Genomic DNA, 14,342 nt, shown 5'->3' with positions numbered 1-14,342 from the left:
TTCTCAGAATTTAGTACTTTTCCACAGTTTAGTGTTGCAGCTGTTTGTTGGTTTTCCCTGCCACCTTGGCATAGCTCAACAGCCTCTTATCTTTCTTCCAAGGCCTGTTTTTCATCAAAGCCTAGCACTTTCTCACAGGCTGTGCAAGGCTGACAGGCCGATGCCTCCCACATCTCCCCTTTCTTTGTTTTGCAGCTGCACCTGCAAGACTTGTTTCAAGACTTTATCAATTAAGGGTTAAGCAAACTTCAAAAAACACAGCATACTTAAAATAGTTTCACAGAAGGCTAGAAACAATACAGCAGTGACAGTTACTGGTTAAAAGAGTAGGTGAATTTCACTACTATTAATTTTCACTACTTTAAGGGATATGACTAAATTATACAAAAATAAACAGTAAGGAAAATACGGAATAACACACTTACTTAATGGGGTACTAACATTCAGATCCGCAATTGCTGGGGAACCCTGGATGCAGCGAGAATTTACAGTGCCCTTCCTCGCAAACCGGAAATCCTACGCAATGCATCCATCTGTAGGTGAGGCATCCAACATCGCTGCAAGCAGGTCCAGCCTCATATATCTAAATCAGCAGCAATAATAACTGGCAATTTCCTTTGAGCGGAAACATCTGATTTCATCCTCCTGTTGGGTTCCACCCAGAGCCTGGCCACCACTCAGGGGGGGAAACCAAGGGAGTTTCTAATAAAGTTAAACACTTGAATTCTTAATTCTCAATATTGCTAAACAAAGGAAGTTGAATATACACATTCTTATAGCATTTCATCCTTATTAATAACTACATTTTGTCTAAGCTACATCTTTCACTGGTGACTAATAAGCTTATATATTTCATTAATGAGTTGCAATTACTGTTAGCATTTTCTCTGAAAAGAATTGGCAATGGTAGTGTATTTTGTCCCATAGCAGTAGCAAACATTACCCATAGATTCTGCTTAAATGATCAGTTGAAGAGACTGCAAACTGTCAGCACAGGGGCATCCACAGCCGGCTCCTGGGTGTCCATCACAGGCTGCCTCTCACGCTTCACGTATGGCAGACACCTTGCTGGTAACCACCGGGGAGCGTGACCTGTGGAGACACAAGCATAACCTCTTCCCCAGGTTATTAGAGGATATGGTCCTTCCCAGTTACACTTCCCAGGTTTTTTGCTAACACTTGAGCCTTGTCCTGGACTTCTTGTTGATCTGGTATCTGTGATGAGAAGTGATGCAATATTGATGGCACCTGTGAGACAGGGGAAATGTTTAAAAAGTTCATGACATATAATGCCTTATTTAGCTTTTCGTGAGGTGTAGATTGATACCCTCCATGTCCCCCTTTTTTGTTGTTGTAATAGACGCTTTAACGTGCCATGCGTACGCTCCATAATGGCCTGTCCGGTCGGTGAGTGGGGAATGCCGGTCAGATGCTTGACTCCCCACTGTTGAAAGAAAGAAGAAAGAGAAGCAGAAACATAAGCAGGTCCATTGTCTGTCTTAATCTGTCATGGCACGCGCAAGGAAGCAAATGCAGCTAAAATGTGTCTTCACACATCGCGTGCTTTTTCACATGTATGGCAGGACACAGACACTGCTCCAGAAAAAGTATCAACAGACACATGTACACATTTTAACGCTCCAAATGCAGTGAAGTGAGTGACGTCATATTGCCATAATTCTAAAGAGGCAAGTCCCCGAGGGTTGACACCACTAGCTGTTGAAGCCACTGGCACTCAGGACAAGTGGCAATGATGTCTTTAGCCTGACGCCTTGATAAAGAAAACTGTTTTTGTATTGCTCTGGTGTTTTGGTGGAAAAATGCATGTGAAAGACGAGCTTGCTCAAAGACATTAGGTACCACCTGTGCCACCAGAGTCAATGCATCTGATCGTCGATTGCCTTCAACCAAAAGGTCCAGGTAGTGCAGTATGCGCTTGAATATGTACAATAAAATAAGAAGTCTTGTGGTTATTTATAATCGTAAAAGGGTGTACATTAATGTATAGAGCAGTGGATTATTAACGTCCTTCAGACATGAATTCTCTATACTCTGTACAAGATTGGCAACATAAGCAGCATTGGTAACAATGTTAATTGGGGTATCCCAGAGTTGAAATACACAGACTACTGCAGCTAGCTCAACCATCTGTGGTGATCCGAGGGATTGAGTAATGTCTGATTGCCAAATTTGAGTATGTGGGTCTTGCCATACTATGAATGACTTTCCCGTTTTTCCAGACCCATCAGTAAACACAGTCAAGGCTTGCAACGGTACGTCGCTGCACTTTGGCATGGCATATAATAAAAAATTTTGCTGTAATAATTTATGTGATGGGCTGTGTACTAAAAGCTGCCCGGGGTAGTCACAGATCGCTGTCTGGAATTCTAAAGACATTTGTATTAGCCACTGTAACATGTGCATAGTGACCGGAACAATGATACACACAGGCTCCTGACCAGCAAGTAATAGTAGGCGCTGCCTACCTTTCATGATCAGTTTGGCAAACATTTCTGGACGAGTAGTGACCGTCTTGTGCATTTGGTGTGACAAAAAAATCCATTCAACAATAACAAGAGGGTCACTAAGTGTTTCATCCCATTGAAACAGCAGAGCATAGGGCTGCCCTGAAGGATTAAATAATATCAGTTGATATCGACGGCCGGACATACATTGCGATGCTTGTCTTTCTGAGATGGCGTTAGCCACACGGTGGAGATCTTGTTTCACTTTCTCTGTAAGTACTGTGGGTGATGTCAGTGAAGGATCTCCTCGCAAAATATCAAACAAGCTATGCAGATCATCATTAGTTAGACCCAACAATGGCCGTATCCAATTTATAGCTCCGAACAGTTTCTGTAAATCATTTAATGTCTTAATATCAGTTTTAAGTTCAATCTGTTGTGGGGCAATAGTCTGTTCACAAATTCTCTACCCCAGGTACTGCCACGGTGATGGTCTCTGTACCTTTTCAGGTGCTATTTGCAACCCCATTTGAGATACTGAGTCTTTGGTTAAAGCAAGAGCCTTTTCCATCATCTCCTGTGTTTCTGCTGCTATAAGGAGGTCATCCATATAATGATATATAACAGCCTGGGGGACCTGCATTCTAACAGGGCTCAAAGCCTTTGCAACAAACCACTGACACATTGTGGGGCTGTTTTTCATGCCTTGTGGCAAAACAACCCAGTGGTACCGTCTTGCAGGTTCACTGACATTAATACTGAGAACAGAAAAGGCAAATTTGGGTGCATCATCTGGATGCAAGGGAATAATAAAAAAACAATCTTTTAAATCAATTATTACAAGATGCCAGTTTCAGGGAATCATTGTTGGGGAGGGCACTCCTGGCTGTAACGTACACATATCATCCATGGCATCGTTAATGCATTGGAGATCATGTAAAAGTCGCCATTTACCACTTTTCTTTAAATAACAAACACCGGGGAGTTCCAAGGACTGGTGGTAGGTACGATATGTCCTGCAGTTAATTGTTCCTGAACTAAATCATTAAGGTGGTGCAACTTTTCCATTGGCAAGGGCCACTGACCCACCCACACAGGTGATTCTGTTTTCCAGGTTAGTCTCAAGGTGGGTTTCAGGGTGGGTTGCACTGCAGTGACCCCTAAGAGAAATTTGATCCAATTTGAGTTCCTCATTGAGCCATACAGTCACGACCCCATGATGTAGTAGGGGTTTCCAATATAAATGGATGAATATTTGCTACCCAGTTTTCTGGGTCCCTTACATGAATGAGATCTTTACTCTGAAACGTTACAGCATGGCCACCAACCCCAAAAAGTGCTTGAGTTACCTGAGCTAACAGCCAATGCTGTGGCCATTTGCTCACAGATATTACGGTTGCACCCGCGCCAGTATCTAAAATGCCTGTGAGTTCAAAAGATTCTTCTGCTTTAGTGAGGACACATTTTACCAGAGGTCAACCTTGTGTCACTGTTTGGGCCCAAAATATTTGAGGAGTACCTGATGATCCAAATCCTGAGTCACCCCAGCTTCTTGGCATACTATTAGGGGAAGCTGCGGTAAAATAAACAAGCTGAGCAATTTTTGACCCTTTTGTTACTGAACAGGAGGGTATAGGGGTCCAGGCCATAATTCTGATTTCCCCTTCATAATCGGCATCTATGACCCCTGGTAAAACGAACAACCCCTGTAAGGTTGTAGATGATCTTCCCAGTAATAATGCACTTTGTCCATTTCCCAACGGCCCATATACTCCTGTTGGTATCAAGGAAACCGTGGTATCTAATAATTAGGTTACTGACTCGGAGGCTGCCAGGTCCACGCCGGCACTGCCTCGAGTAGCTGCACATAATTCTGATGCATTTGGGTATTTACCGGAATGATTTGTGTCTTGGTGCAATTCCGGCTCGTGCTGATTGATTGGTTTCCCGAAATCGGCCTCCCGTCTTTATCAAATTTGGAGGGACACTCCTTTGCAAAATGTTTACCCTTCTTACACCGCAGGCAGACATTAGGAGCTTTGACCTGCTTTTGGCAATTTAGACATTGTTTTTTGAGGTGACCTGCTTGTCCACACCCAAAACAGGTCTGTTGTCTCATTTTAAGAGAAGCAAAAGCAGCAGCCATTGCCTCATATTTATGATCAACAGTGCCAATTCTATTACATATTTGTATCATTTGAATAAGACTTGGATTGTGCAATGGCAACAACACTTTCTGACAGTCAGCATTAGCATTAGTAACTGCTAGTTTCAATAACAAGATTTGACGAGCGTCCTCATTAGGGATTTGTTTGTTCAAACTTTCTCTCAGTCTATCAATAAACTGCATATACGACTCCTTTGCACCTTGCTTAATCTCAGTAAATGATTTCATAGGTTTGCCAGCTTCAGGTACCTGTAAAAATGCTCGATATGCCAGATCTTTTATATCATCCAAGACATGCCGCGGCGTCTCCTTTGCTTGTTGAACAGGATCATGCCACTGCCCTTTACCCACTAAGGCATCGAAAGAGAGAAGTGCTGCAAGATCAGTGGGCGGCAAGTTTAGATATTGTAGACGTTTTTCTTCTGCAAGCCTATGCCATGCTGACTGCCACATATCATATTGAGTTCCCATCAATATTAACTGCATTAAGGTTTTGCAGTCTCGAGGAGTCAAGGTGTAAGTAGCCATTACTGAGCCCAGAAAGTTAGTAGTATAAGGAGATGTAATCCCAAAGTTAATCGCTGCTTTTCTAAGTTCTTTGATAACAGAAAATTGCAGTCCTTCCTACCGTGGGTGACGTTCCGGCTCATAAATTACAGGAGCAACAATATTTCTCGCTATGTCTATATCCTCTTGCGACAGGGCTTCTTGCCTCACTTTTACCCACGGATCATCCCCAGCTGAGGGAGGACATAGGCCAGAGTCTGTTTTAGGATTTACAGCGCCAGGGTCTGAAAGATTATCACAGTCTAGAGACCCAGCATATAAATCTTGCTCCCGAGGTTCAAAATATGCGTCCTTGCCCTCTGGGTTCTCATTCTCTGTGTTAACAGTCTGGCCACGTTCATTATTGTGCCTTTTTATTATCTCAGAAAGAGTTCTCCATGAGTGCAAGAGTTCTGTCGCAACCTCATTCCCTCGGGTTGCGTAGTCCCACAATCTTACTCCTGCTTCATCCCATACCAGAACAGTGAATATAGTAACCGGGTCAACTTCCAGTATTTCTCCTGATACCCACTTTAAAAGACTCTTCAAGACATGTGGGTCAATATCGGCATCATATTTAGCTAATAGGCTAATAGTCTTTCCATCAGTGAAAGCACTGACTTTTCTTCTGAGGATATTAAACTACCCATCGCTTCCCCACAGCTCACCTTGCTCACACTGCAATGGTGATTGATGCCGACTTCTGCTTCCTTTCAGCAGCTACTTAAGTTCTGTGGGGTTTACCACTGGAGTGATCCAAGCTGGTCACGCTTATTTCCCGCACACACGGGGAACCATTTGTGGCATGAGGCATGGACTCTCGATGAAATCCAGAGAGAAAAAGAGAGTTTATTGTTACAATGGTACATATTTATGCTCTTGGATGCTGTCGGTAAAGCTCTTACTTCATAGTTAAGAAATCAGCAATTAGACAGCTATCAACCTTTTCTCCTATCAGCATAAGACCACTCTAACATGCCCTGTGCAGACCAATCACCCTCTCGTTTACGCGCTGTTCTCGCAGTAGCAACTTCTCACGATTCACTACTTTTCCACAGTTTAGTGTTGCAGCTGTTTGTTGTTTTTCCCTGCCACCTTGGCATAGCTCAACAGCCTCTTATCTTTCTTCCAAGGCCTGTTTTTCATCAAAGCCTAGCACTTTCTCACAGGCTGTGCAAGGCTGACAGGCCAATGCCTCCCACACCTTTTGATACTCAATTTTGTGGCGGTTGCTTTGTTAGCTCTTGCTATATTTTCCCTTGTGGTATGTATGTATTCGTCCTGTAAGTGTCCATGTAAACCATCTTGTAGCTGTACCTGTTCATGTAAACAACCACCTCCTTCCCCTTCCCATCCCCAAAGACCAAGAGCACATCCCTCGGCCCGACCTGGGACACATCTTCTTTAAGTTTGTTTGGTTAAAAAACTGTTAGTTGGTAGTGTTACTGTTACCTTTTTATATGTTTATTTAGAATATTGTTAACATTGTTACGAATAGCGGTGTTGTTTGTTTACCTTTGTTTAAATCTGGGATAGAAGCTTCTAGGTCCAAGTGACGCATGCGCCTTAGGATAAAAGCGGGCTGGAAAGCGATTTTCCCGCCGCGCATGTTAACTCCAACTCCGGCAGACCAGAGCAGCAGACCGCGTGGACTGCCAGGGCCTCAGACACTTTGTGGTATTTTGTTAAGACCGCGGGAAAAAAAAGGAACAAATGATGGGATTAATTTTAATTCACTTCGAAGCCTTTGGCTTGTTAACCATTATCTTAATTGTTATTATAATACTTCTTTTTTGTCCCTGTGAATATCAACCAGGTAAACTGCCGTCGTGTTCTTCTGCTGATTCATCGGAGCCTTAAAATTGATTTATAAGATGTTTTGGTTTTATAAAGTTAGTTAGTTTTGAGCATGATATATTTCTTAGAGACGTTATTGGTTATATGTTTGTTAGTTAAAGATGTTCATATTTGTTATTGATGAAAAATTTGCTGGAAATCTTGTTTGTACTGTATTTTGCGCTTTTTCTGGCCTTTCCCTTTTTCTCTCTGTACTGTTATCTTTCACGCCACCACGAAGACAGCAGTGTTGAGCCATGGGGTGGTGTAAGGGACTGTGTTATCTGTCTCAAACATTGCTGTCGCACCACCCCCATTTTCTGGCCTCGGCATCCTGCTGACAGAGGAATATGCTCTGAAGAAGACAAATTGTCCCCAACGGACCACCACAGCCGCCTGAAGTTAAATTGGGATGAGGAAGACATGCAGGCTGGCACGGGATATTACAATGAGCTCCGTGGAAATGGGTGGACTCTTTGGAGAGATCGTGGGAACTGGGACAATAAAAGGACGGTGTACTCCTTTTCCGTGAGCACGCTATTCATCCTTGTCATCTCATCCTTCCTTGGAGCTGAGACTTTGGCAGAGCTAGGAGCTTGGAACACCATCACCTGCATCGAGACCAAGCCAACAGGACGTCGCTGGATTTGTGGTGGTGGTAATTAGTCTCGCTGCATCTCTACCATTTGCTTGCTTAGGGATTCTGACTTTATTCCTTTCTTTTCTCTCTGTCCTGCCCCTATTACCAGTTATGTGTACAATAAAGTTTACAAGGTTGTACAGCATCTGACCTCGTTTTGTGTCTTAATCTTGGTCTTGGGATCGTTTTAGAACCCTCCCCGATATCGTATCGGGACACCAGGTTAGAGGAGATTTAGAGAAGTTGTAGGTGATGGAGCCAGGGTTGAGTGTGTGAAAGAAAGAGGTCACAACTCTCACGGGACCCCCCCTGTCACGGTCCACTCGGTGGACTCATGATAGTTCGTTTACTACGATCTCGAAAGTGCAAAATTAAGGCAACCAACACCAAAAGGGATTACATCAATCAAACAGTGAAACTGTAGTGTGTTGCCCATGAAGTGGCACATGATAGTTAGAGATGGGTGAAGGAAAAGGGGAAAAGTAAAGTTTAGAGAGAAGAGAAGAGAAGAGAAGAGAAGAGAAGAGAAGAGAAGAGAAGAGAAGAGAAGAGAAGAGAAGAGAAGAGAAGAGAAGAGAAGAGAAGAGAAGAGAAGAGAAGAGAAGAGAAGAGAAGAGAAGAGAAGAGAAGAGAAGAGAAGAGAAGAGAAGAGAAGAGAAGAGAAGAGAAGAGAAGAGAAGAGAAGAGAAGAGAAGAGAAGAGAAGAGAAGAGAAGAGAAGAGAAGAGAAGAGAAGAGAAGAGAAGAGAAGAGAAGAGAAGAGAAGAGAAGAGAAGAGAAGAGAAGAAGAGAAGAGAAGAGAAGAGAAGGAGAGGTTATAGCTACCACCACTGATCTCAAGACATCCTAACGGTCCCGGGTTCAGCTAATGCTCTGTCGATGATCGTTGTGATCCTTGGTGGGGAAGCTTCGAATTTTCATTGCCCAGAAGTCATCTTCTATGCTTAGTGACACACCTTGTTCCTCCTCTGCCTCAGGGGTCTCCACCTTTCTCGAGTGAGGTTACCGCGCATGCACAAGGGGGAGTGTCCAAGGCGTGGTCAGTCTTAGAGGCGGGCAGCCTTCAACCAGGAGGTGTTTTTTGGTATTATAATGAAGCAAAGTTCATCTAAAGTTCATGATGTTATGACCACAGTTGTGATCCATCTGTCGCGGATGAAAGTATTGACATGGTAATGATTTAGTAAGAAATCTAGATTTATTAATAACTAACAGCAATTTATTAGTATTACAAACTAATTCAGAAATGCTGAAAGAAAGGGAAGAGACTTATTCACAGATTCTAAAATGACAAGATTCACACTAACTTACTTAACGGTACCTTAATTTATACATATATACATGCACATACACAAAACGTACAAACACACACAGAAGTGAAAGTATCTGGATCCAGTAGAATGAAGTACATACCCACACACCAACAAGCAGAGAAAGAACGGGTGAAAGAGAAGCTAGCTCAAAGGAAAATTTCCCTCTCGAGTTTAGAGTAAATACTCACAATGCCTTGGCATTCCTCAACCGGCGATAATTGAGACTCAAGCGGGTGGACTTCACCCTGGCCTTCCGTCAGCTCTGGCAGCAGATGACACCTTAAGGGTTTGGTAACTGAGAGGCATCCCAGCTCAGGGGAGATACTGGTCACAGGCCCGCTGCGATCCAGGAGAGCTCAAAGGGTCTCCCTTGTGGTCACAGTTTATAGGGTCCAAGATAATTGACTTTTGTCAGATACCATCTGGTGCCTTCTAGCAGTTGCACAAGAATTTGATGAATGTGCAACTCTGTTATTGTTCCCATTTAACCCCATCTCAGGCACAGGTGTGCCAGGCCCTTAGGAGATGATGGGCCATTTTAACCATTTCCGAGCAATCAGGAGGGGCAGGAGCCAGGCTCGTTAACGTTATCAGTCCTTATCTCCACAGATCGGTGTATAGCTTGGGGGATGTGGGTGGAATCACACATAGCACCAAGCAGCGCAAAAGAAGGGGCGGGGAGGGGTAAGAATTGCACCACCACACCATCTTTTTTGACAGTAGCTATGCGGTCATCTCTGATGGCTCCAGTTCAGCTCAGGTACCATCAACAACAGCACAGCACTCTTTGTACCTCACGGTTCTGTATTCTGAAGAACAGCACTGCACTCCCTGCACCGCACAATTCCATACTCAGGAGAATAGGACTGCACTCGCTGTACCACACAGTTCTGTATTCAGGATCCTTTGCACCGTCTTGAGATCGGCAACTGTGTTCCAGACAGGCTGCTGTCGGGTACCTTCCTGTCCATGTCGCTGATGACAATGTTGAGACAATGCTGATCTTCTGACCAACTGTTACAGGAGGTAGCTCTGAAAGCCTTTGATGTGTTTTGCCAAGCAAGATGGCCAAGCCCTGACCCCCATCCCCTGCAAATCAGGAACCATTCTCTCACGGTGTGCTCAGGGCTCTTCCTGGGCCCATGGTCTATGGTGGTGAGGAAGCAACGGACCCTGGGGTTGTAATGAACCAGTGTCCTCTCCTGGGCCTCCCTAGAAAAGACAACAGCCACAGCTGAGAGGATAAGACCTCAGTTCCATTGGGGGGGTGTCTGAGCCCCACCAGGTCCCTTGGCCATCCCCACCAGGCTGTCCTACACTGTCCTGTGCCTGTTTCCTTGCAGACTTTAACCACCCCTCTTCTTCCTTCACCTTACCCTGACCCCATGATGACCCAAGCTTTACTGATTTCCTCCTGTCCTCACTGGCTGTTGCTTCAAACACAAAGCTGTGGTTTTCTGAGGATTTTCAAAGGCCTGTGAGTTCCACACAACTCACCCAGGTTCTTTCAAATTCCTGCTAATGCTCCTCTGTCACCCAAGATGTCACAGCCTCAGACTTGTTTGAATCCTCACTGTGTTTGAACCCAGCACTGAAATGTGCATCCTCCTTCTTCTGCGGTCTCAAAATCCAAATCCAACCTATTCCACTTCACCATGACCACCCCATGTCAATTCAGGTCTTTAGCACACTACTGCCACACACACACTGCTCTCTCCCTGCATGTTAAAACCCCTTCCCTCTTCCCCTGCCATAATGGGTCATCACTTCTAGAGGTTCATGCCATCCTCCAGGCTCATGGATGTTTCCTGAGGTCATCCACACCTGGGGAGTGACACAGGAGAAGAGACAAGGTCACCTCAGGGACATGACTGAGCACAGCCACCCCGAGCACCAGGCATTCCCCATCTCCTGGGTTGAGCCATGCCCACAAGATGGAAGCATCTCTATCATCCCTGATTTGCACAGGAGAGGCCTCCCTTCATGCCATATTCCCAGGACAGACCTTCTCCACCCACAGACATCAACTGCTTTCCATTTCTGGGCTCAGATGTTGGTCGTAAGGATTTGTTAAGCCATCAGCCATCACCTTCTTTCCCACTGACATCCCTCGACCCTCTGTCTCAGACCTACACATCTCCTGCTTCTCAGGGCCACTGCTACCACTCAGAAGAGTCGTTTCTTGGATCTTCCTTGTGCTTATTAAAAATCCTGCAGGTTCCCTTCAGAGCTCATAATCAGATTTCTCTGTCTGGGCCCTTATGACCATCTCTTATGAAATGGTTGTCTTTTTATGATCTCCCGTGCAGAAAGAGTAGGCACAGAAAAGCACCAAATACACCAAAAAACGTGCTGAGTGAAGTGCCAGTAAGAACTGGGTGAGCTGGCCCCATACCTGGGCAGGGAGTCTTTCCTGAGGAGGGGATTCAACCTCTGTCACACTCTAGAGAGGTAAATCAGCAGTGTCCCTGACACCTGGGGGCAATAAGGGCAACTTTTTCAAGGTCACCCTTCATCTGAACTGCTTTAGGTGTGTGTTGAGGATAGGGTGTCACACCTTATATTGCAAACACTGGATTCAACTGGCATTGCCCAGAGCGGCTAGCACAGATGGATACAGAATGCTACATTGCAGATGTTTAGTTTTAGGCAGAAAAATGTTATTTTTAAATTATGTGTTGGGGTTTTTTTAGCTACTACTACTCTTAAGGAAATCACACAAGCACCTGAAGGATGACTGAAGGCTTTTTGACAGAAGACCCAGCAGGTTTGCATCCCAAGAATTGGGATGCCAGAGGGTAAGAGAAGGATGGATGGTTTGGTCACCATCCTGGGCTTTGGGAAACTGAAGTGTGGTCCTCTCTCCCTGTCACCCTGTCCTCCTCAGTGACATGTGTGAGACCTCACAGCTAAATCAGGTAACTAATTGCAGCCAGTATTGTCCTGCCAGCTACCGATTTGAGTTTCCATTTCAGCCCAAACTATTTTAATTGCCACTACCTCCATCTTCCCTCTGACATGGCTACTGTGTGACACAACTGCCTTGGTTCTGCAGGCAACTGGGACAAACTGGTTCCTGAACTGAATCTTTTCCCATTGATGGAAATGAGAAGGCCGCAGGCTTGAGCCAAGAGGCCCAAGAAACCCAGCTGGTGTCTCCCACCCAGCAGAGCCTCTGTCCTTACAGCCATGGGATCTCAGGATGAGTGACCTCCTAGTCATCCAGATCTCTGACGAGGAGGAACCCCCAAGTGCCTGTATCTCTGTCCTTGTCCTGTCTCCAGGAGCATTGCAGCATTTCTCCATGTTTCCCCTCCTGTCCCTGCTGCCTTTGTTTTCACCTGACCTGGGGTCTCTGAGCACCCAGAGGTGTGTGGGGCTGGAATGAGCTGGCCCTCCTCTCAGCACACCCCATCTTTAGGACATTCGACTTCCGCTGGGAGTGCTGCTGGGCTCCAGGTTGCCCTCCAGAAGGGCACAGCTCTCCCATAGCAGTTCCATGGTATCTAGGAGTCCCATGGAGAAAAAACCTTGGTGCTAAGGCCATGAAAATGCTGCTGGACGGCTGTAGGTGGGCAGCTGCAATGAGCCCGCTGTGTCCCTGGCTGGGAGGGGAGAGCTGAGATCATGGTGAGGTACGATGAGAGGGGATGGGGAGTCTGGAGATCTGCACTTTGAAAAGGGTTCCTCTACTCTTAGCAGTGTCCAGGTTCTCCTCAGGGAAACATCTGAGTATGGTCATTTTTGCAGCTCCAAGAGGTGCCAGCACAGGGCAGCTGAGAACAGGACTGATGGACGGACTGGATCTCTTCACTCTGTGCTATGGGACACCGCCTTTGCCTCTCACGACCCAAAAGGTTTTCCTTGGAGTGCAGCAGAAATGCCAAGGATTTCTGCCTTAAAGCCACTCCTCAGGTGTGGTGACACAATAACAACAACGTAGACAAAGCAAAATGCCCACAGCTCTGCTCTGCAGTCAGGTGATTGGGGAGTGACAGTGCTGAAAAGCTTTTTGATATCATGAGTTGATTTGTTCTGAGGCCACCCCATGTTCTTATTTACCTATTGCTGTAGGGCAGGACTGACTCCTCCAAAACCAACAGCAGAGCCCCTGCTCCCAGTGACACACTTAGCCAGCCCCAAAGAAAGCTCATGAAAGGGACCTGGCAAAGGTGTTCCTGAAAAGGGGAGAAGCACTTTGGGAGATTTCTATGAGAAACAGAGTAGGTTTTGCTCAGAGAAATCTCCCCTAACTTCTCAATGTCTTTTCTTTCACGGATAACTAGAAGCAGCAGATGTCCAACGGCAGCTCGATCACTCAGTTCCTTCTGTCATTCGCGGACACACAGGAGCTGCAGCTCTTGCACTTCTGGCTCTTCCTGGGCATCTCTCTGGCTGCCCTCTTGGGAAACGGCCTCATCATCACCGCCATTGCCTGTGACTATCACTTGCACACCCCCATGAACTTTTTCCTCCTCAAACTCTCCCTCCTCCACCTGGACTCCATCTCCACCACTCTCCCCAAAGCCATGGCCAACTCTGTCTGGGAGACCAGGGATATCTCGTACTATGGATGTGCTGCCCAGGTCTTTTTCTTTCTCTTCTTCATTGGAGGGGAATATTTTCTTCCCACCATCATGGTCTATGACCATTACCTTGCCATCTGCAAACCCCTGCACTACGGGACCCTCCTGGGCAGCAGAGCTTGTGTCCACAAGGCAGCAGCTGCCTGGGGCACTGGCTTGCTCAATTCTCTCCTGCACACAGCAAACACATTTTCACTACCACTCTGCCAAGGCAATGATGTGAACCAGTTCACAGAATCACAGATTCATCAAAATTGGAAAAGACCTTGAAGATCATCTAGTCCAACCATGAATCTCACACTGACCATTCCCAACTCCACCAGATCCCTCAGCGCTATGTCAACACGACTCTTCAACCCCTCCAGGGATGGGGGCTCCACCACTGCCCTGGGCAGCCCATTCCAACGCCCAGCAACCCCTTCTGGAAAGAAATACTTCCTAATAGCAAGTGTAACCCTGCCCTGACACAGTTTGAGGCCATTCCCTCTTGTCCTGGCACTTGTTCCTTGGGTCAAGAGACTCATGCCCCCTCTCTGCACCCTCCTTTCAGGGAGTTGTAGAGGGCGATAAGGTCTCCCCTCAGACTCCTGTTCTCCAGACAAACCCCCGCCCCCCCCTTCCCTCAGCCGCTCCCCATCAGACCTGTGCTCCAGACCCTGCACCAGCTTCGTTCCTTTCTTTGGACATGCTCAAGTCATTCAATGGCCTTTTTGTAGTGAGGGGCCGAAAACTGAACTCAGTAATTGAGGTGCGGCCTCACCAGTGCTGAGCACAGGGCTAAGATCCCTTC

General features: G+C 46.0%; 1 long non-coding RNA gene across 1 annotated transcript in view; it reads right to left on the bottom strand.

Moving 5' to 3' along the window:
• The window catches only part of LOC141937303 (uncharacterized), a 163,688-nt gene that overhangs the window by 127,534 nt on the left and 21,812 nt on the right, over nucleotides 1–14,342 (bottom strand). The gene's annotated exons all lie outside the window — the stretch shown is intronic.

Source organism: Strix uralensis, chromosome 39 (genome assembly GCF_047716275.1).
Source record: "Strix uralensis isolate ZFMK-TIS-50842 chromosome 39, bStrUra1, whole genome shotgun sequence".
Lineage (NCBI taxonomy): Eukaryota > Metazoa > Chordata > Aves > Strigiformes > Strigidae > Strix > Strix uralensis.
Note: the sequence above shows the minus strand (reverse complement) of the source record. Positions and strands in the feature narration are given on the sequence as shown.